Genomic DNA, 22,145 nt, shown 5'->3' with positions numbered 1-22,145 from the left:
TTATTTTCAATGGTTTCATGCTCATTTGCAATTTTTACTCTCAAGCCCCATCGAAAATATCGCGGACCTCTGCCCCAGCTGTGACAGCTATGGGAAAGGAAGAAAGTCACAGCGGCACTACCAAATTACCACATCAGTGGGAGGTTTCTGAGATTACAATTGCAGAGCTTCACCAGAAAGTGGACCAGACTCCAATGATCCCAGTTAATCCATATAGTATAGATAGGCAATAAGTTAGCAGCAACATGAGCGTCTTCAATAAAAATGCATCCGACCGATGCCCCTTTATGATCCTACCATGGAGTGAATAATGGGGTATTGGTCTGATGCATTTTTATTGAAGACGCTCATGTTGCTGCTCACTTATGGCCTATCTATCCTCTGCCATAGCTGTCACAGCTGTGGCAGAAGTCCTTGATGTACTCCCTATGTTTTAAATGGGGCTGGCGCTGCTGAAAAACAATGAGCGATATTGCAGAGTTTTCTCTGCATTGTGAGGCACTGGCTCTCGCATCGCTAGAAAAAATATCAGTAGCGGGTAGGCACCCTAACTTTACACCCCCTATTGGTTGGCTTACTTTGAATCCAAAGTTTGTGGCACATTGTCACATTTAATCCTTATTTCTTTCTCACTAAAACACATCCTAGAAGTTACGGGATACTAATAGTCTGTAGACTGATAGAACATTAGTGGCCGATCACCTCCTCTGCGGTCCCCCACTGTCAGTGTAGCCACCGGCCTCCCTTCTGCCCTTGAATTTGTGCTCGCTGGCGTCCCCCGCTGTCAGTATTGCCGCCGGATACTAGTCATAGAGCTAGTCATTTACAATAGTAAGATTGGAAAAATACGGCTTTTGTATTGGAGCTATTCTGAATCTGACTTTTGGTAATGATTATGCTTGAAGTTATTATTTATATTGCCTGCCTTATTACATTTGTTTTGTACAATTTGCCTAAAGGCAACATAGACAACCTTTTTCAAACTTTTGCAACCAAGAAAATCAGCTGATCACCTCAAGTCACACTCTCTGCACCCCAAAAAACAGCAGATTTTTTTTTTTAAGAAAAGGGCAAACAGCCAGGCATTTCTCCCGAAATGGCCACTGCAGGCGAAATGTAGTATTATATAGAGGCCATTCAGATGATAGCCTGTCCATGTAATACAGTGACAGCTCAAGTCCTACAAAGCAGCTTCACATTTTAGGTCATAGAGGTGGGTTCCTCACTTGCGACCCCCCCCCCCCCCCTCTCATGCCATAATAGGTCATATTGTCAGGGGTTGCCTTTATGAGACAATCCCTGAAGTAATTTACTGTAGAAGACTGCCACATGTGTTTCTTGACACTGCACATATTTACTGAGGACTGCTTACTTTCCATTTCTATGAAATTGGCCTACAACTATGTGTGTCTGAGATAGGGATATTAGATTGTGAGCCCCATTGGGGACAGAAAGTAATTTGAGTGACGGCAATCTATCTACAGCGTTGGGGAATATGTTGGTGCGATAAAAGCGATTAGAATGTTTTCTTTTTCTTTTAAAGGGGTTGTCCCGCGCCGAAACGGGTTTTTGGTTTTTTTTAACACCCCCCCCCGTTCGGCGCGAGACAACCCCGATGCAGGGGTTAAAAAAACAAACCGGAGAGTGCTTACCTGAATCCCGGCGGTCCGGCGTCTTCATACTCACCTGCTGAAGATGGCCGCCAGGGTCTGCTCCCTCCGTGGACCGCAGCTCTTCTGTGCGGTCCATTGCCGATTCCAGCCTCCTGATTGGCTGGAATCGGCACGTGACGGGGCGGAGCTACACGGAGCCGGCATTCTGCACGAGCGGCCCCATTGAAGAACAGAAGAAGACCCGGACTGCGCAAGCGCGGCTAATTTGGCCATCGGAGGCCGAAAAGTAGTCGGCACCATGGAGACAAGGACGCCAGCAACGGAGCAGGTAAGTATAAAACTTTTGATAACTTCTGTATGGCTCATAATTAATGCACAATGTACATTACAAAGTGCATTATTATGGCCATACAGAAGTGTATAGACCCACTTGCTGCCGCGGGACAACCCCTTTAAGTTTGAGGGTTGCAACAAAGCATACTCACGCCTTGAGAAGCTGAAAACCCACCTGCGGTCCCACACTGGGGAGAAGCCTCCTGTATGTGAACATGAAGGGTGTAACAAGGCCTTTTCTAATGCCTCGGACCGGGCCAAACACCAGAATAGAACTCACTCTAATGAGGTATGATGGATGGTATAACTTTATATAATGGAGTCATCCATTTGTATGACAGTGTTAAATGATTGAAGCACAGCTTAACAATCTCTACATTATATTTAGAAACCCTATGTATGCAAGATCCCAGGATGTACCAAGAGATACACAGATCCCAGCTCTCTCAGAAAGCATGTGAAGACAGTTCATGGTCCTGAGGCACACATCACAAAGAAACACAGTGGAGATGGTCAACCACGCAGTCATGCGCCCCACGAAGGTGGCATGACACAAGGAATTAAGAGTGATATCCAGCAAGATTTGGAATCAAGCTCCTCTCAGAGCCGGAAAGAGGAGGGAAGACTAACTGTGCCAGATATGTCCTTGGTAAAAAATATTTTATTAAGTGTTTACAATCCTTTACTTTAAAAGGGTAAGGAAAAGTCCCCTGGTGCAAGCACCGAGTCATGACTGACTCCTAGGGTGATGTCATATCTGTTTTGCGGGGTGGTTTGCCATTGCCTTCCCCAGTCATTTTTTACCCCCCTCCCCCCCCTAGCAAGCTGGATACTCATTTTACCGACCTCGGAAGGATGGAAGGCTGAATCAACCTTGAGCCAGCTATGCAGGGATTGTACCCGCAACCTTCAGGTCATGAGTGAGAGCTTAGGACTGCATTTCTGCTGCACTAACACTCCCTGGCTCTTTAGCTCAAAAGGGACTTGTCAAGTTATGGTGCCTATAGTTTAGGTGACGTGGATTACGGGGGGGGGGCCTCTTTTCATACTAACCCACTCCACCAGTTCCTGTGGGGTTCTACGACGAGGTCAGCACACATACAGCAAACAAGACTCTTCTCTGTGGTGAGCATGAAAAGAGGCTCCCCAAATTACACATCACCTAAACTATAAGCACCCCACAACTCAGTTTATGGTGCTTATAGTTGGCGACAGGTTTCCTTTAGCAATTATGAGCAATGTAGTCATGTTATTCACTTGAGAGGACATGAGGAGATACAATGTTGCAAGCAATCAATAGGGTATGGCTAACTCTTGTCTCACTCCCAGGGTTCTACCCGAATTGCTGCAAACAGCATGCTGACAGAACCCTGGACTGAACCTTAGGAATCAATGAATTAAAGAGAGCCACTCTGGTCTCCTTTTGACCTGGTTTCCATTTCTGAGCATACGTCCTCGACTCCTCAATAGTTTAAAACTAGAAAACCCCTTTAAAGAAACGTTGTTAGGATATTGCAAGGCATGTGAAAAAATAGCCCATTAACGTATTGTTGTGGCTATTCTTCTTTTTGTGCAGAAGTCCCAGGCTAGCCCCGGTGGACAGTCATCTTGCAGCAGTGAGAGGTCTCCATTAGGTAGCACGAACAACAATGACAGTGGAGTAGAAATGAATGCCAATACAGGAGGGAGTTTTGAGGACCTTTCCAACTTGGATGATATTCCTTCAGTGGAGTCTATTGGCACTGCAGGAGCTTCAGCTCTGAGGAAACTAGAGAACCTCAGGATCGACAAGCTGAACCAAATGCGGAAAGTGCCAACTCCTGGAAAATCTGTAAAACTACCTTCAATACACAACACAGGTAAATATGCTTTTTATATTGCAAGTTAACTACGAAATAATATGAACACGGTAGTTTATATGTAACTATTATTGGGTTGAAAATACATTGTCACAAACTATTATATCTCCAACTCAATTTAGTTTACTTTCTTTATTATTTTCCAAAAAATGTGCAATCTTTGTAAAAAAATCAAATCAAGCACCCTGAAGGAATTGCAAACTCAGCATGCAGTTATATCTCAGGCAGATATGCAATGCGACCGGGCTCAGTTGCCTCTCATGGCAAGGATTACAAGAGCCATTTTCCACCAGGATAATACTCGGCCGCATACAGCAAGGGTATCTATGGCCTGCCCGGTCACGAAATGTATATCCCCAATAGAATATGTATGGGACTATCTGATATGCCAACTTTGAGTGCCTAGGAGCTAACACAATCTAGATGCTTGATTACAGCAAGTGGACTGATATGCCACAGGATACCATACGGAACCTGTATGCCTCCATGCCCACCCATATCACATCTTGCATCCAAGCTAGCAGTGCCCAATAGGGTAATAGAGCCACCATTCCCAACTGTATCATGTCTTGTATCCAAAATAGGGAGGATACAACAGAGTACTAGAGCCTCCATGCCCATCTCTATCACATCTTGTATCCAAGCTGGAGGCACTACAACAGGATACTAGAGCCTCCATGACATCCATATCACATCTTGTATTTAAGCTAGAGGCGGCCCAACATAGTACTAGAGCTTCCATGCCCACCAGTATCACATCTTGTATTCAAGCTAGAGTCAGTATAACAGGGTACTAGAGCCTTCATGCCCACCCATATCACATCTTGTATTCAAGCTAGAGACAGTACAATGGAGTACTAGAGCCTCCATGCCTGGCCGTATCACATCCTGTATCCTAGCTAGGGGCAGTACAAGAGAGGGCTAGAGCTTCCATGCCCTCTTTATCACATCTTGTATCCAAGCTAGAGGAGGTACAACAGCGTACTATAGCCTCCATGCCCGCCTATATCACATCTTATATCCAAGCTGGAGGCAGTATAACAGGATACTAGAGCCTCCATGACATCCATATAACATTTTATATTCAAGCTAGAGGTGGTACAACAGGGTACTAGAGCCTCCATGCCCACCGGTATCACATCTTGTATTCAAGCTAGAGGAGGTAGAACAGGGTACTAGAGCCTCCATGCCTGCCTGTATCACATCTTGTATCCAACCTAGAGGCAGTACAATAGGGTACCAGAGCCTCCATGCCTGGCCGTATCACATCTTGTATCCAAGCTAAAATCAGTACAACAGGGTACTAGAGCCTCCATGCCGGCCTGTATCACATCTTGTATCCAAGCTAAAATCAGTACAACAGGGTACTAGCGCCTCCATGCCAGCCCATGTCACATCTTGCATCCAAGCTAGAGGCGGTACAACAGGGTACTAGAGCCTCCATGCCAGCCCATATCAAATCTTGTATCCAAGCTAGAGGCGGTACAACAGAGTACTAGAGCCTGTCTTCAAGCGTTCAATTATCCTTTTGCTCTGATATTGTAATCACTTCCCTATATCAACGTTACAATCACACATATAAAGTTTAATACGATTCCGACAACTCCTTATAGGTCTCGATTTTGTTTTTACTATAGGTGTATATTGTGCAATATATATCTTAGTGTTCCCCTGGACTTTTACTATTGATGACCTATCCTCAGGATAGGCCATAAATAGCTGAACAGCGGGGTCCACTACTCAGGATCCCCATCAATCAGCTGATTTCCAGGCCTGCTGTCAGTGTGAACAGCAATAGAAATAGATAGAACCATCATCATTCTAGTGGCCCAGCTTGGTACTACAGGCACAGCTACCATTGAGTTCAATGGAAGCTGTGTCTGCAGTGCTAAACCAAACTGCTGCAGTACGGCCAGCTATATCTTCTTCTAGTGCTGTCTACGCCAACAGAGGGCCTGGAGATCAGCTGATCGGTGGGGATCCTTAGCAGCAGACCTCCAACTATAGTAAAAGTCCAAGAGAACCCATTTAGTATCCCATAGGGAAGTACACAGTCCTAATATAAATACAGAAATTGTACAATTCTTCAAATCTTGGTTAGAGAAGGCTTGTAATCAAAGGTATTGTATTGTGGGACAATCCCACTTCAAATAAACTTCTCTGGATTCCTTAATAGATTTATTAATGCAGATGACCTCTGTGTTTGTGTGCAAATTTTTGGGAATAAATATTTTTTATTTTTTCTTCAGTTTCTCAGGGAGATTTGCCGAATATTTGTGGTCTGCCCCACAATAATAACATCATGGAGTTGACATCTAATGAACATTTGAGCCAGATGAATGACAGACGCAACAGCACAACGAGTACAGTGAGCTCAGCTTATGCCGTGAGCCGTAGATCCTCAGTGGTGTCACCATATCTTTCCAATCAGAGACCAGGTGATGTAGGAAATATGGGGGATACATATGACCAAACTGCATCCAAAACTTCAAGACATTCCAATACCAATGGTCTTCCAGGCCTTACCCCAGCTCAGCAATATAGACTTAAGGCAAAATATGCTGCAGCAACTGGAGGACCTCCTCCAACTCCTCTTCCAAACATGGAGAGAATAAGCGCATGGGTTTCACGGTCAGTGACTACCGCGGATCATCTATCTCTTCATCGCTATCTAATAATGTCCAAAGAAGGCATAGCAACAATGAATATCACAGTTATGGTACAGGAATAAGTCATCCTTCTCAGGCACCCGGGGCTGGAATAAGAAGAGCTAGTGATCCTGCAAGACCTTGTGGAGATCCTCAAGTAATACCCAAAGTGCAGCGGTTCAAGAGTATGTCAAATATGAACACATCGATGATGGGACAACAGACTCTTGGACATCAGCAGCCATATGGAGGATCTGATGTGAATTTACAAAGACATATTTTTTCACTCCGTCCACCTAGCATCACCGAGAATGGGTTCATGGAGACAGCAAGCACAGATCTACCATCTCAGAATAAGGAACGAAGTATGATGGTTGGTAATGAAATGCAGCACTATATTAACTATCAAAGCCAAGGATCTCAAATGACTACCAATCACCACATGAATTTTAACCACCAGCTTCATGGGTTAGACATGCAAAATCAAAATGCATACTCCAGTTCTCAGAGAGCGTTAGGTGGTATACACATGAATACGAATAACCATTCCTGTCAGATCAATGTATTAAGTAACTCAGATTTAAACCAGTGTCAAATGACAGCTCACGGTCAGTCTTTCCAGAATACAAGGCAAGTTACTGGCAGTTCAAGTTTACCTGTGCAGTGCCATGAAGTAAGTTCAGCGACCATGGACATGTCCAATGGCCAAAGTGCGAACCACCAAGCGGTACCACCAAATATGTCACCAGGGAATCATTGTCATAACCAATACTCAAGTCCACCTTCAGAAACAAACAAACAGGTTCCCCTTGCAAGCAGTAATTCTTGCCAACAGCAGAGCATGTATAATGAAAGATACAACCACTTAGGTCAGGTTCAGATCAAACCAGAACAACAATTTCATCAGCCCATGCCCTCAATGATGTCCTGCCAGAACATGAAGCAGCATTCCATGCAGCAGCATGCTTTCAACCAGTCGAATCCAGTAGCCTTATCTCCTGGGAACTCCAACTGTGAATATCAAGGACAACAGGAAAATCAACAAAACCTTTGCTACAATGTTGGCCTTAACCCAAACATGTTAAGCCCTCAAGGACAAAGGTCACAGACACCGATGATGCAAGTCAAAGAAATGATGGTCAGAAATTATGTTCAGTCTCAGCAAGCACTAATGTGGGAGCAGCAGCCCAAAAATATGTCCATGGTAAACAGTACTGGGGAGGACACTGGGCAAAACCAGCACAGGAATACACCTCATGCCCCAGTGTATGAGTCCCAAATACATGAATTACCAGAACAAGCAACCTCAAAACAGCTTATTGAGTCCAAACCCACATAATAATCAGTCAGCCCATTCGAAAACCATGCGTAGTCCGGGACATCAAAGTCATAATGTAGATATGATGCCACATCCTCCCTGTGGGCCAAAACCATTAAGTCGGCAACACAGCATAACTAGCCAGTCAACATACATGGGCAGTCCTACTCAACTTAGTCCATCTTACCATTCAGCTGAATCTAGCCCTAGGAGAATGCCTGTGCTGCCTCCTATTCAATCCCAGTCTGATGCCAATGATGGCATGATGTATTACTCAGGTCAAGTTGAAATGCATCACGGGAAAGCAGGAAACCAAAAGCTTTCTACAGCACTCCATCACCCCCAAAGCAGCTGTGATGGACATCAACATGTACAATACAGTTCTAATTTGAGTTTCGTGAAACCAGACACCATGCCATACAGTAGCTCATGTCCAGCATCTAATCCCTTAGACAGTTTGGATTTGGAAAACACTCAAATTGATTTTGCTGCCATTATAGATGACACTGACCAAACATCTCTGATGCCACATAATTTAACTCAAAATGGTCTACCGGGATCATCTCAACCTTCCTCCCATTTGAGTACACCACGTCATCCAACAGCCATGGTTCCAAATATGGCCGTATCAGACCGAACTCTATGCTGTCCTCCTTAGCAGGAGAAAATAAGTTCCTCAACACTATTTCCTGAGTGCCCTAAAGCTTTAGTAAAATGGACCTGTATGACAACTGCCCTGATCGAGCTGATCACACATGGTGCAGCGCTTGCTCATAATCCTGTCTCATTTTTTTTAAATGCTAGGACTTTATTATAAGTGTTTGCTTAAAAAAATGAACATTTTGCTGACATGGAAAAAGTTCACTTGATATATTTTTCATTAAAACTTTCTATAAATATTCTTTTTTTTTCATGGACGTTTTAGTGTGACAAATTTGCACATATTCTTCAGCTATTTTTGTATTATGACTGTACAATATAGAATAGTATTTTATCACCTATGTACTAAACACCAATCATAACACCTTTCTATTTTTTTGAGACATCAGCTTTCACCACATTTTTGCTTGTGGCTTTCCAGTTGTTACTTTACCATTTCTTTGACATCCTGGTAGATAAAATGTAACAAGGGCTCAGAATAACAATGTTGCCTTACAGAGTAACCCAACTAAAAAAGGATAAGATAGAGATATTTGGGGGCATAATAACAGTTGCTGTGATGATCGCCATTGTCATAAAATTAGAGGTTCTAAATGTAGACTCCTGGTACCTGAGGGAGCTCTAAGGCCCTACCGATACATGAGAAGAAGCTTACAGTATATGTCACTGGTCTCTAGTATTGATTGTTCGACAGGGTGCAGGAGATTCCATCTACAGTTTTATAATAGCTGACAAATACTTTAGTGATCAGTGAAAAAATCATTTATATGAGTAAGACTATACTATCCTACAAGTTGACTCCATTTATCATCTGCTGGTTACAGATGTAGCCATTCTGAAATTTCCAAGTTTGTTCAGGCATAGTTAAGATTGGATTTGGTTTGAGTAAGACCATTGAGAATGCTATTTTTTTAGTAAGCCAAGGATGTCAATGAATATGTCTCATTCACCACTGATATCAATTCTAAGTGCCTTCTGATCAAAACGCTTGTTATAAGCGAGATATCTTTATATCTTGAGGCTGTTAATATCAATGAGAACTACTCTTATACAAAGGCAGAAATGCTATGAAGTCAACCCTAGTCGCTAGCGTCTACGGAGAGAAGACTCCAGTGAACTCAAGTTCTCCAGGTGTTGAGAACCTATACAAGGTCTCCATTCTCCTCAAGCAGGGTAAAAGGGAACAGTCCTATCTCTTTCACCTTTCCTCCACTGGAGATGATGGGTAAGGGGGCAAGAACTATGCCCTTAACAGATACATACATATTAATGTAAACTGCTACCAGCTGAGGACTCTATTTTGCTTCTCTTTTATGTTCATCCCTGTATAAAAAAAAAACTATACACTGAATTCTTCTACAAGGGAAATATTCACTAGATATATACTTCAGATCTCCCAAGTGTTAATGTTTTACTCCACAGGATATACTGTAGCTATGTTTTTTAGTGAGTAACTGTTTTGCAAGAGGTGAAACAAGTATTCTATGGGATTGGGTATTCATAAGAAGAGATCATATTAATTAAATATAATCTAGAGCTAATTAAAGGGAACCTGCCACCAGTTTTTAGGAAATTAAGTTAATAACTGACCTACATTAGCGAAGTTGCACTGATAAGCACACTGGACTTGTTATCAATGTTGATAACGTCATACCTGCATAATCGATATTTTTAAAAACCCATGCCGAATGGAAATACAGCCGATTGGTCTGGTGAGTGGGCTGGACCAGCTCACTTAGCTGCATTTTTTCCGCTTCTCCATTTCCATGTGACATGGATGATGTAGCTGGCCTCATCCATGCACCACTGGGAAATCTAGCACTGTACTGTGCCATCGGCTCCCTGCGCATGCGCAGATAAGCTACTTGAATCTGCCAATAAATGTGATGGCTTATCTGTGCACACATGGAGAGCCAGCGGCACAGAGCAGTGTGGTGAGTGGATGATGCCAACTACATCATCCATACATAGGGGGCTGCAGAGGGGCACTATGTTGTTAAAAATGCAGCTAAAGGAGGTGGTCTGGCCCGCCCACTGGACCCTTAGCGCGTATGTTTTTAAAACATCATTCATGAAAGCATGACTTTATCAACATAGATAACAAGTCCAATGTGGTAATCAGTTGAACTTCACTAATGTAGCACTGCCACTAGTTTAAACTGGTGACAGGTTCCCTTTAAGCACCTCAGTAATATCAAGGGTTCTGTAAAACCATTATAGGTTATACTCAATAAATACTTGGCCAGACCTTCAGAAATGTACCTGATTAAATGATAAGGCTGTCATTGGTTTTGAACAATAGTATACTGCGATGTATTAGTGCCAATGATGTGGATTGTGGGTGTTCAGGAAAAAGGAGAAGTGAGAAAATGGAAGTGAAAGGGAATCAAAATTTTTGTTGCCCAAATGTTTAAAATATTTCATATTTGAAATCCATTTTTGCATTTAAAACACAAAAAAAACAAATGTAATAATTTAAAAACCAAAGAACATATTTCCTAAAAAAATCCTAACTTGTTTCTATGTTACTGTATATTTTTTGTACTGTATTTGGAAGAAAAGAATTCTATAAATATAATGTAGACAATGAAGACACTCTGGAGGCCAGAACTGTCTTATATTACATTCAAATGGTTTCTTAAAGATTGTCTTATGTAAAAATTAAACAAAAATGTATTTTGGACAGTTTGAGGGAAGGTTGTAAATCCCTTTTCTGTTTGTATAGTGTGTATTTTTGTACTTGTAAATTCATTTTACTACACTTTTTCATAAGACAATAAAATGTCTTTTTTGTCAATTGTCTTTTATTTAATAATTGTGTGCGATTTTCAGCTGAATGTTTAGAACAAGGCATTTGTACTTCTCTACATGGAAGAGTATTAAAAAAGTGAGGGCTAGGATATGACATTACTTATTGATCAATGGCGGTCTATAGCCTAGACCCCCAGTGAGAATGAAGGAGCCACCGCAATTAAAGGGCTTAACCAGCTCACCAAGTTTTTCTTAAACCTGCTGAGGGTGTTGGACAAAACATAAAGAAGACTTAGGGCCCATTTAGACACAGCGGCTCAGCCAATGAATGCTGTGCTTGAAGAAGCAGCCATCTCTTTGTGGAGGTGGGATTTATGAATCCTGTAACCAGAAAGTGATCTATTGTGGGCGTCTGAGGGCTTTGTCAGTGTTTTTACTGCTCAAAATACGCAATGAAAACACAGAAAACAGTGAAGGTCTGAGCAACAATAAGGGTTGGAAGTGTTGGGCTCTCACACACAGATCGGGTAGTCCTGCTGTCGTCAAAAGAAGACATCCCCTGAAAATAAGCCTTAGCGCATCTTTTGGAGCAAAAATTTGCATAAGATCCTGCCTTATTTTCGGGAAAACGCGGTAGTAAAGTTTCCATTGAAGTGAATAGGGGAGAGCTGCAGTACCAAACCTGGCCACTAAAGTGAGAATGGAGCTGTCTGCTTCCTTCCGAAATTGGCTCAGTACACAACTGTCCAGTGAACAGACACATCGGGTGCAGATGCACTCCTGCACTGGTCCTCATCGAGGACTCCCGAGGAGAAGGCAGAAAGGGTTTTTAATCCTTTCTGCCTTCTCCTTTACACATTACACAGCGCTCAATTAGCGCTACGTAATGCATAGAGATTCCGGCCGGCGATCATGTTACCGCCAGTGTTACCTGACCCCCGGCGGTCACATGAACGCCGAGCCGGGAGCCTGCACCATGGGAGGACCTGCTTACCTGACCGGTGTCTTGCGCATTCTCCTTCTGCCTCCCGGGCCGGCGATCATGTGACCGCCAGGTGCCACCTGACCCCAGCAGTCACATGATCGCCGAGCCGGGAGGCAGAAGGAGAATGCGGAAGACGCCGGACAGGTAAGCTGGTCCCTCCCTGCACCCTCCTGGACTCTGTCAGTTTAGGAGGGTGCAGGGAAAATGTATTTTTTCTCATCCATTCTCCCCAGCTCCAATTTATTTGGAGCTGGGGAGAATGGGTGAGAAAAAATAAATGGATTGGAAAGGGTTCAAGGGAACCTATTGGGTCCCTTATTGTCCCCAGACGACGGACACTACAGTATAGTGATAGACACAGATTTTAGTGGTCCGTCATTTATACTGATTGGTTCAGTATATGTATAGTCATATGGAGAGACCTGTGAAGTGGCAGGTGAGACCAGTGAATATGGGGACAAAAACTCGTGCATGTTTCTACTGTCGTGAAGGGGGGGAAAGGGAGTCTGGTGACTGGCCAATATGTATGGGAACCTCCACTAATACGGTCCAATGTGATGTATCACATTCCTCTCCTAGATGCCTAATTTAGCCTTTAAGGAAACAGACTATTTTGGCTTGATAAAGACCCGAGTGCAGGGTCGATACGTGGCTGCTTGCTTCCTCATGTCTCAATAAAGAAGAGGATTTTAATGAATGCTGCCTGGTTCTTCCTTTCTATATTGATGACCAACGGTGGACCCGGGGAGTCGGGACCCTAACTAGGCTATTGCATAGTGCCTTGCACCAGCGGTGTGGCTGAATCCTTGGAGTGCTGCTGTGATTCTTTTTTCTTCTTGTGTATTTTGGCGTTGAGGACACAACGGTTTTTGGGGGACTTTCATCTCCACTTTTCAAAAGCAATAACTTTTTTTTTTTTTGAGAAGAAATAAAGACTCATTTAAATCAATCAAGATTTTATACAATTTTTTTTTTTTTCATTTTTCTACTTTTAGAAATGAACCGAAAATCAGAAAACTGAATGCTGTTGTGAACATAGCCCAACTTGGCACAACCTCTTAACCCTTTCCAATCCAATTTGTATCCTGGTTTTCCTAGTGGGCTTACTCTTTTCTGCCGTTATACAACGGCGCCATATGCTAGCTAAAGCCAGTACTACATGAGGTGACACGTTAGATAGGCTCCAACAGCAGAGAGGCTTGCAATATACAGTAAGAGAACCCCGACGGACGTCTTCCAATATCGGAGCTGTACAGCCTTAAATCATAATGTCTTCAGAGGTCAGACAGTGGATTGGAAAGGGTTAAGGCGTTTATTTTATTGTCAAAATATGTTTATTCAAAATGTTGGGTATAACATACAGATTGATAGACCTTGAGATTAGAGTAATATGCCTACTAAGAGACACACAGGCGATAAATACAATGACAAGATCAGGAAGAGGGTAGAAGGTGGTTGAAAAGAAAGAAGGGATAAAAAAGAAGAAAGGAGAAGGGAAGGGAGAATAGCGTCTCGAGAGGCAGCCTCTAGAGGCACCCCTACGATCAATTAAGTGGGTAGGACCCCATTCTCGAGCCACGGCTCAAATTTAGTCGAACTACGGAACGTCGTCTATACCTCCCAAACAGCGTAGTATTTTGACCAATCGTCGTCGTCTTTGGCTCTCAGCTCTTCTATGTACCTGATGTCTTCTAAAGCCACTGTCCAGTTCAGGCGTGTCGGCATCGTCTGGGATTTCCAGAGTCTAGGGATCACCGTTCTCATAGCTAAAAGAAAGAATCTCAGGATATCCTTTTTACTAGCGGCGATGGATCCCGGCAGGATCGAAAGGAGAGTGGTCTCCAGAGTGAGCGTTAGTGAGCTTCTTTTCAGGATATTGTAGAGGGCCAGTGTCTCTGCCCACAAGCTCCCAATCCCTGGGCAGGACCACCAAATTTGTGTGAGCGATCCCAGTTCGCTCGAGCACCTCCAACATGCAGCGGAGGAGCCGGGGTACATCCTGGCCAGAAGTATCGGGGAGCGGTACCATCTTGTGATAAGCTTATAGTTCATCTCTTGAAGCAATAACTTTTTTATTTTTCCATGGACGGAGCTCTGTGAAGGCTTGTTTTTTGCGTAACGAGGTGTAGTTTTTATGGGTATCATTTTGGGGTACATACATCTTTTTGATCAATTTAATTGCTTCTTTGGGGAGGCAAAATGAAAAAAATAAGCATTTTGCCTCAGTTTTGTAGGTTTTTTATTTACGCTTTTTGCCATGCAGGATAAAAAGTGTGTTCAATTTTTTTTTCGAGTGGTTTCAGATACAATGATATCAAATATGTAGGATTTTAATTAAAACATTTTTTTATACTATTAGGGGTAAAAGCACAAAAAAAAGTCAAGGTATTTTTTTTTTAATTATTTTTATTTTGACACTGTTTTGATCTTTTTTTTACACTATTTGTGTTTCTGTTGTAGACTTGTACCACAGCTGTGATGATCGCTATGATAAAGCATTGCAGGATGGTCCTGCAATGCCTTATTGCTTGTTATAGCGCTCATAGGCACTGGCAATGCAGGATGCCTGTATCTGGTGTCCTGTTGCCATGGTAACCCGACAGCCCTCCGCGATTACATAGCCACTCCCTCTGTGAACCCTTTACATGCTGCAATCTACATGGATCGCGGTAGGAAAGAAGTTAACAGCGGGGGTCGCTGTTCCAATGCATCCCCGGCTCCCACTGCCAGAAAGCGCGGGATTTCGTCTAATCTCGTACTATCCCCAGGACATAACTGTACATCCTGTTGCGTCAAGTACCCTGCCAGGACGTACAGTTATGCCCTGTGGCGTTAAGGGGTTAAAGAGGTCTGCCCTGGTAAAACAAAAGTCTTTGAAGACATGACTTCTGGTTTGGAACATCGATGTTGCTGGGTGGCATTGTACCATCTGTGCGTGGGACCTCAACTATCGGGCATCATTAATAGAACTGTCCTGTTCACATGGGACAAAGATTTGCAAGTCCTAGGGTGGTTCCGCTGCTGAACGCGGTCAAGTAAGAGTAGCAAATCTGAATGTGGCACATATTACCATTATGGACGCCTTCGTCAGAGAGCCGGTGTCCTTGTTAGTACGACCCTTCATGTGGTGCAGGTTATAAAATATCTCTACTAATAATCTGTGGATTTGCGCAGCTCAACAGAAGTATTTGGCATTTTATATGTGGAGGAGAACCAAAATGCATTTATCTTTTTGGATATATAGTCTAGAAAAAGAAACCTGAGCACATATACAGCGAGGCACATAACCAAGTCCGTTCAGTGAGGAAGATAATGGGGGCAATAAATGAGTGTGGTTTGTAGAAAAAAAAGCCCTTTGTCCTCTTCCGCAGATCCATCATGCAGATGTGTAAAGCCCCATTTACACGCAATGATTATCACTCAAAATTTGTTCAAACAATGGCATATGAGCGATAATCGTTGCGTGTAAACGCTACCATCGTTTAATCTTTGGCTGAACAATGATTTTAAGGTGAGTTTAGGAGAGAGTGGTAACACAAACCGCACGCTGTGATTACAATGCATTCAGTCAACAGTCCGTGCAAGAACATTGTAGCTATGTGCAGAGCTCAAATAACATGCTGTGCTCTGCAAACAGCTCCTAGAGGCTCATTTACACGCAAATGGAGATCATTAAATTGCTAATGGACATTAGTGTCCATTAGCACATTATGCAAAACAATCGCTAAAACTGTCAATCTTTCAATTGTTTGAAAGAGTGTCTTTGCGTGTAAATGGGCATTAAGCAACAAATTTGTTGTTTGCAAGAAACAGCAATAACATTTTCGATTGTTGTGTCCTTGAAGCGCTGTGTAATGAAATTTAAATTGCATAGCAAGACCACCCCGCCCTTTATTTATTGAAAACTGCTGAGATGCATTGCTTTTATTTTACTGGTTACCAGAACAGTTAATTCAGTGTGCAGCGGTTGCTCCGCTAATACCTGTTGAGCAGTTAACATGAATATATGGTATTTGAGGGCTTACATAGGGGAGGATTCCTATAAGGCTCCCATGTCAATTAGGTTTTACCCAGATATAGATGATTGGTGTCCTGCTAACAGAGGGACCTAAAGATGCAAGCTATATGAAAGGGGTATTCCAGTCTGAAGCATTTATCACCTATCTGCTGGATAGGTCAGGGTCCAACCATTGGGAGCAGAGAACTCCAGTCCTTGTTCCCCTTCCCCAATCTCACGACTCCAGTTAAAGTTTAAATGGACCCACTGTCAAGCATGAGCCGTGCCGCTTTGTTCAAAGTCTACAGTTGAGCACGACTCACTGCATAATGTTTAATTTCTTCTGTGATGATTCTGCAAGGAACTTGAAAATCTAGGTTACGCTGTGATAGACATGATGATTATTTATAAAATGTCTATCGATTAATATAACCCAAATGTATTTTGCTATTGTAATGACTTTTAGCTCAGGAGTTTAAAGGACACACACACAATCTAATCATAGTATTTGCTAGACAATGGATGTCTGATCTAATGTTAGTTAAGTACATAGAAGTTACACAAGTTGCACAACCAGCTTCTAAGAGTTAAGGGCCATAGTGTTATGTGTATATCCTTATATCCTGTGACCAACACTGAGTGTTGAATTAGCACTTCTTCACCCCTCCCATCCTGAAACTTCTACAACAAAGGAATTGCTTCAGCCTGAGCACATGTTGATAAGACTTGCTTATACACGGAGCTGACTTCAGCTAGTTAAACAAATGATTTGTCAACTACACAGAATTCCTTAAGGCTGTCTGCATGCTAAAGAAGACAAAGTCCATACTATGGCGGACGTGAGAGAGGGTGGGCAGAGAGGTGGGCAGAGAGGTGGGGGATTCTATATGATCCGACAAATGAGAATCTTATATGTTACTGATGTAATCTGTTGCACGCCCATTGAAGGGCGGTTGTCATGTGTTATAATAAAAAGCCTGAGCCTCTACACATTGTAGAGACTCTCCCGGTTTTAGACAAGCATTTGTGTCTGATTCTGGTCGACGATGTGTACACACGATACTCAATTCGGAAAGCGACAAAATACCCCAAAGCCTGCTGGAGAAATCATAATCCAGATCAGTGGAGTCCCTGGGTGAGCGAGTGGATCTGTGAGGTCACAGCCTGGAACGTACAGAGATCGGCAGATGGCACGCAGAACTCAGGGGCCCGAAAATCTACAGAACACGGTAAGATTGCTTTATGTAAATCTACCGATGTGAGCTGGGTTCTGACTGCTTTTCTGCCTGTTCCTGATCCAGACTGGACCTTCACTGAAAGACAGGTCTGTCCACTCGGAAAAAACACCGTTTTTACCTGTCTAGGGGTATTTTGTACGCTGTGTATGCTGTTGTGTCTGAGACGGTTAAAAATTGTTTATGCAAGACCAAGAGATAAATTCTGTGAGGGTTAATGTGTCGGGAGGGCGGACTCGGCTGTTTAAGTCTGAGGAAACACGCCAGTGACACGTGCTCCTAGGTAAAACTAGTGTGAGGTTAGGAAGATTTATGATACGTATATTTACCTTTTATGATTGAGCGTGTTATGTTCTCATATGTGAAAAGGTATATATGCGGGGAATATAGCCGTGGTGTGACGGCTGATTTCTCCAGAATATTATTGAGGTTTTGGTCATTGAAAATAATCGTCAGTCTCTGTGTATAGCTAAATGTCCTGTCTAGATCGTGTACAAGGAGTGCTCTTGGGGATTACTAGTAGAGGTTGGTTGATATAAAGGTGGATGAGATATATATATACCCTGAGCCGTTGTGGGTATTCTCCAGTAATCCCGTCTGTTTGGTACTATAGAAAGAATGTGCAGTGTTTATTGTTGGGGGGAGGGCTGCTGGTAAGAGAGTGAACTGAAAGCTTTTTCAATTAACCCTTTCTGTTTCCTTTGTCTTTTCTGAGTGGGAAAGAGGGGTTATATGGGAAGGATTTGAAGAAAGCAGATTTTACAAGAGGAACACTATTGTGTCCAGAAACTTCGAATAGGCTAGAATAAGCAGGTAGCATAGAGTTGAGCAAAGTGAGCAAGGACAAAGGTCATAGAGCTTGTGATTTGGTTGCTGATGGGAAAGGATCAGGAAAAGTTGCAGAAAGAAATGTCAGGTCATGGACAGGTAAGATAGGCTGTAGAAAGTTTTCAGAAGATGAGCAAGAAGCCTAGCAGAAAGAAAGGTGTTTTTAGATTGCTAGGAGGAGGTATAACGTAGTTAAGAGATTGAAGAGGAGAAAGCATGTAGGGGGGTATGTGTATTGCTTATGAACAATGTAATGTCTTTGTGTTGACTACAGCCCCTCCCTGTAATGGCGGCCGTGCTTGCAATGTTTACAATCCAACATAGTGTGACTCTGCAGTAAATGTAGTGAGGCCTGCCCCCACCCTGAAGTTACTTCCCCCCATGTGCTCACTTTCAGGGTGTGTGATGTTACTTCCGGTCCCTCCCCATCCGGGACAGGACCTGGCCCCGCCCCTTCCTCCTCCAGCGGCCATCTTGCCTCACCTGGGAGTGCTGCTGCCCCTGGCCCCGCCCGGTCCTCCGGCAGCCATTTTGCCTCACCTGGGAGATTTGTAGCCCCGCCCCTTTCTGCCTCTGGCGGCCATTTTGCTGCATTTGGGAGGCCTATATTCCCCAATGCCACTGTATCCAGTGCTAACATCATGATTGTCTGAAGTAAGGTTTTGTTTGACCAGACTTTGTTACGCTCCAAGATGTGGCCACTTTGGATGTGTGATAAGTTCAGGGAAACAAACCTTTGTGGAGATGCAGCTTGGGACATAGTAGATGACTAAGCTGGTTTATAGTGCATGGAAGAATGGAGTTGATGCATGGGGGGCAGAGACCAGGAATACATGACAGGGGACGCTCTCTCATGTTCCCAGGGGCTCTGTTTTCCACTGCCCGCTTCTCCAATGGATACTCAGACCGATGATGTTATGGAAGGCTCCTACAGATGGAATAATTTCCCTATAGTCACCCAGCAAACTTTTTCATGCAATTTGATGAAGTAATTTTACTTTTAATGTGAAGAAAGAGGGACTGAATTGCCCAGAGTAGGATGTTAATTCATCCGTATTCTTTAGTTTTTCTTTAAGTCTTTTGTATATTCTAGTGTCAGTCTACACTGAAGCTATAATTATATTCCGACAGGAGAGTAAAAGCTAAACGCTGGCCATACCCTGAAATACTATTACACTGGGTGACGTAAAATTTGAATTGTGTGGCGCCCCCTTGTGTTAAAAAATACTAACTGCGACCTGAAAAAAAAAAAAAAACATATTTTTTTTTTGTACGGAGATTTTCGCTCAGACTTCGCTGTATACAATGTCACCTTGACCTACAAAGTGCTTGTTTTTGTGCCTCTTGGTTTACTAGTTTGAACGCAATGACTCTTTTTCCATTGAGTATTCCGCTTCAAAAGGGGGGAGGCATAGGTGATCTGGGTCATAGATGATCTAGGTGTTGTAGATCAGCTATTGGGTTTGAAAAAAATAAAAATAAATGGAATAAGATAACAAGATTCCGAGCCATGTGAAATAAAACATCAGCACGATTATTTAGTACTAATACAGTAAGAAACTACAGGTATGCAAACAGTTACCAGAACCCCTGTTGATAATGCATATGTTGAGCTTTTTGCAGATGGTACCAGGGTGAGGATTGATGACTCCACATCAGATATGCAGTGGTCACACAACAAGATGTCCTAGAAGCAGAAGTTCTGCCTCCGCATGTTACAGTACAAGAAGCGGAATTGAAGGCCCTCACTGAGGCGAGTAGAGTGGTGAGAGGTAAGACTGCAACCCTTTACACTGACTCCTGGTATGCATTTGGCATAGCTCATGATTACGGCCCAATATGGAAGGCCAGACAGTTTTTACCTCAACAGGACAACCAATTGAGAATGGTGCAGCGGTACAGAGTCGCATGGAGGCCCTGCTTCTACCTGACAAAGTTGAGAGTTCGCACCGAGTCCTACACTGGAGAGGCGAGAGACGACACCCTCGCTGACAGCGCAGCAAAGGCAGCGGCCCTCAAGCCGTGGAAGAAAGAAGAAAGATACTGACAGCATGAGTCAGTGGTAAAAAACTTTGGACATTGACAAAAACTTTGGACTTTGATATGCTAAAAGACTTTTACAGTTACAAGCCAGCAAGGAAGAAAAGAATAAATGGACTAATATGGGAGCAGCAGAAACAGGACAGCGTGTGGTGAACGGTCAACAGCACTTGCCCACCACAGTTCCTGTATCCCATGATGGCCCAGCTGATGGACGCAAAGACCCACCTAGTAAAGCAGTAATGACGACGACGCTTGAAAGAGGTTGGGCGACTTCTAGGTTCTCTGTAGCTGCTGCATCATTTGTCCGGTTTAGCATGATCTATGCCATAGGTGAGTCAGGGCAGAAGTAAATTTGCCACATCACACTTGCCGGGACCACTCTACCTATTTCAGGGATTGCAAATTGACTACGTTCAGCTCCCACTTGTTGGGAAGTATGAATACATGCTTGTTGTTGTTGATGTCTTTGCAGGTTGGAGGTAAACAAGGTAAACAAGTAGGTAACCGCAAAGAAGCTCATGAATGAGGTAAACTGTGAATATGGGGTACCAGAAGTGATTCAGAGTCAGACAGAGGTATAAACTTCGCAGGTGAATGTAACATGTCATGTCTGCTCTGGGTGTATCCCAGGCCTTTTACATACTGTACCACCTTTAGTGTAGTGGAAAGGTGGAGAGACGTAGTGGCACGCTAAAAAGTAAGATACTTAAAAATGACGCCACTTTGGAAAGACTGTCATCCAATAGCCTTATACAGTGTTAGATATGAACCTAGGGGGGATTATACATTGTCTCCCTACGAGATTGTTTGGGCTAGCCCCAAGGCTAGGTCGTTACTATCCTCAGTGGTTACAATTACAATCTGATGTGTTGACTGAGTATGTGATTTCCGTTGTTAAAGAACTAACCAAAGCCTATGCACAGGTGTTCTCTTCCAGACTCAGAGGCAGACACTGGGACACATATCTTGCAGCCTGGGGATTGGGTGTGCATCAAGAAGTTCCTCAGGAAGCACCCTCTTGAGCCCCGATTTGATGGCCCCTACCAGGTGCTTCTGGCTACTGCCACAGCTGTGAAACTAGCCGAAAGACTTACATGGATCCATGCTTCATACTGTAAGAAAGCTTCAGATCCGGGAGACCAGTCTTAGTTGTGCCAAAGACATTACTCTGGTTAAGGCTAGTGAGAGAGGAGGGTGGCAACTGGAATCCTTAGTCGGAAGAATATGAAGGTATGGTTACCTTCTAGTATAACTCGTCCAATGCTCAAGTAGCCGCATATTCCTTCGACTGTTGTACTGTGGTCCCGTGTCTAGGCGCAAGATCCCACCGCAGGCCAGATTTAGCTCAGTCCAGCTGGTTATATGACTTATATACCCGGGGAATACAATATGTTTGCGCCACTGATAACGTCTGGGGAGAAGACTGCCGTTATTGGGGATTAGTGGGATGGAACGCAGGAACAGACTAGTCCTATAAACCGCGAAGTGCCTTAAATAAGAAAGATAAGAGCGGGAAATCCCTAATTAGTCGTATAACCCTCCTTGAGAATAATAAGGACAGCAGGTATTGGAAGGCTGAACTTAGTATGTTGCTTGGTTTTAATGCGGTTTTTACATTAACCATGGGAGATCCAAGCCCGGGGGACGGGGAGACTTATAGTCTGGGGACATACCGGTACGGGAGGACAGATCCCTTAGGGAAGTTTAAAACAAGGGATATGGTAGATGCAGCCGAATGGAAGCCTTCACTTAGTCCCGTGCCCATAATTAACCCCCTCCGCCGTAAGATAAAGACCTTGACGTACATGATGATCATAGCCGACCCTACCTTTGAGGACACCTTGACAGTAGCGACTGGCTACTCTGACCAGAATT

The 22,145-nt window shown here is 43.4% G+C and overlaps 1 pseudogene; it reads left to right on the top strand.

Moving 5' to 3' along the window:
• Positions 1-89: 89 nt before the first annotated feature.
• Positions 90-11,155, top strand: LOC136606288 (zinc finger protein GLI1-like; annotated as a pseudogene).
• The last annotated feature ends 10,990 nt before the right edge of the window (positions 11,156-22,145 follow it).

The sequence above is a fragment of the Eleutherodactylus coqui genome, chromosome 1 (assembly GCF_035609145.1).
Source record: "Eleutherodactylus coqui strain aEleCoq1 chromosome 1, aEleCoq1.hap1, whole genome shotgun sequence".
Taxonomy (NCBI): Eukaryota; Metazoa; Chordata; class Amphibia; order Anura; family Eleutherodactylidae; genus Eleutherodactylus; species Eleutherodactylus coqui.
The sequence above is the reverse complement of the archived record's forward strand: the minus strand, read 5'-3'. Positions and strand labels throughout refer to the sequence as shown.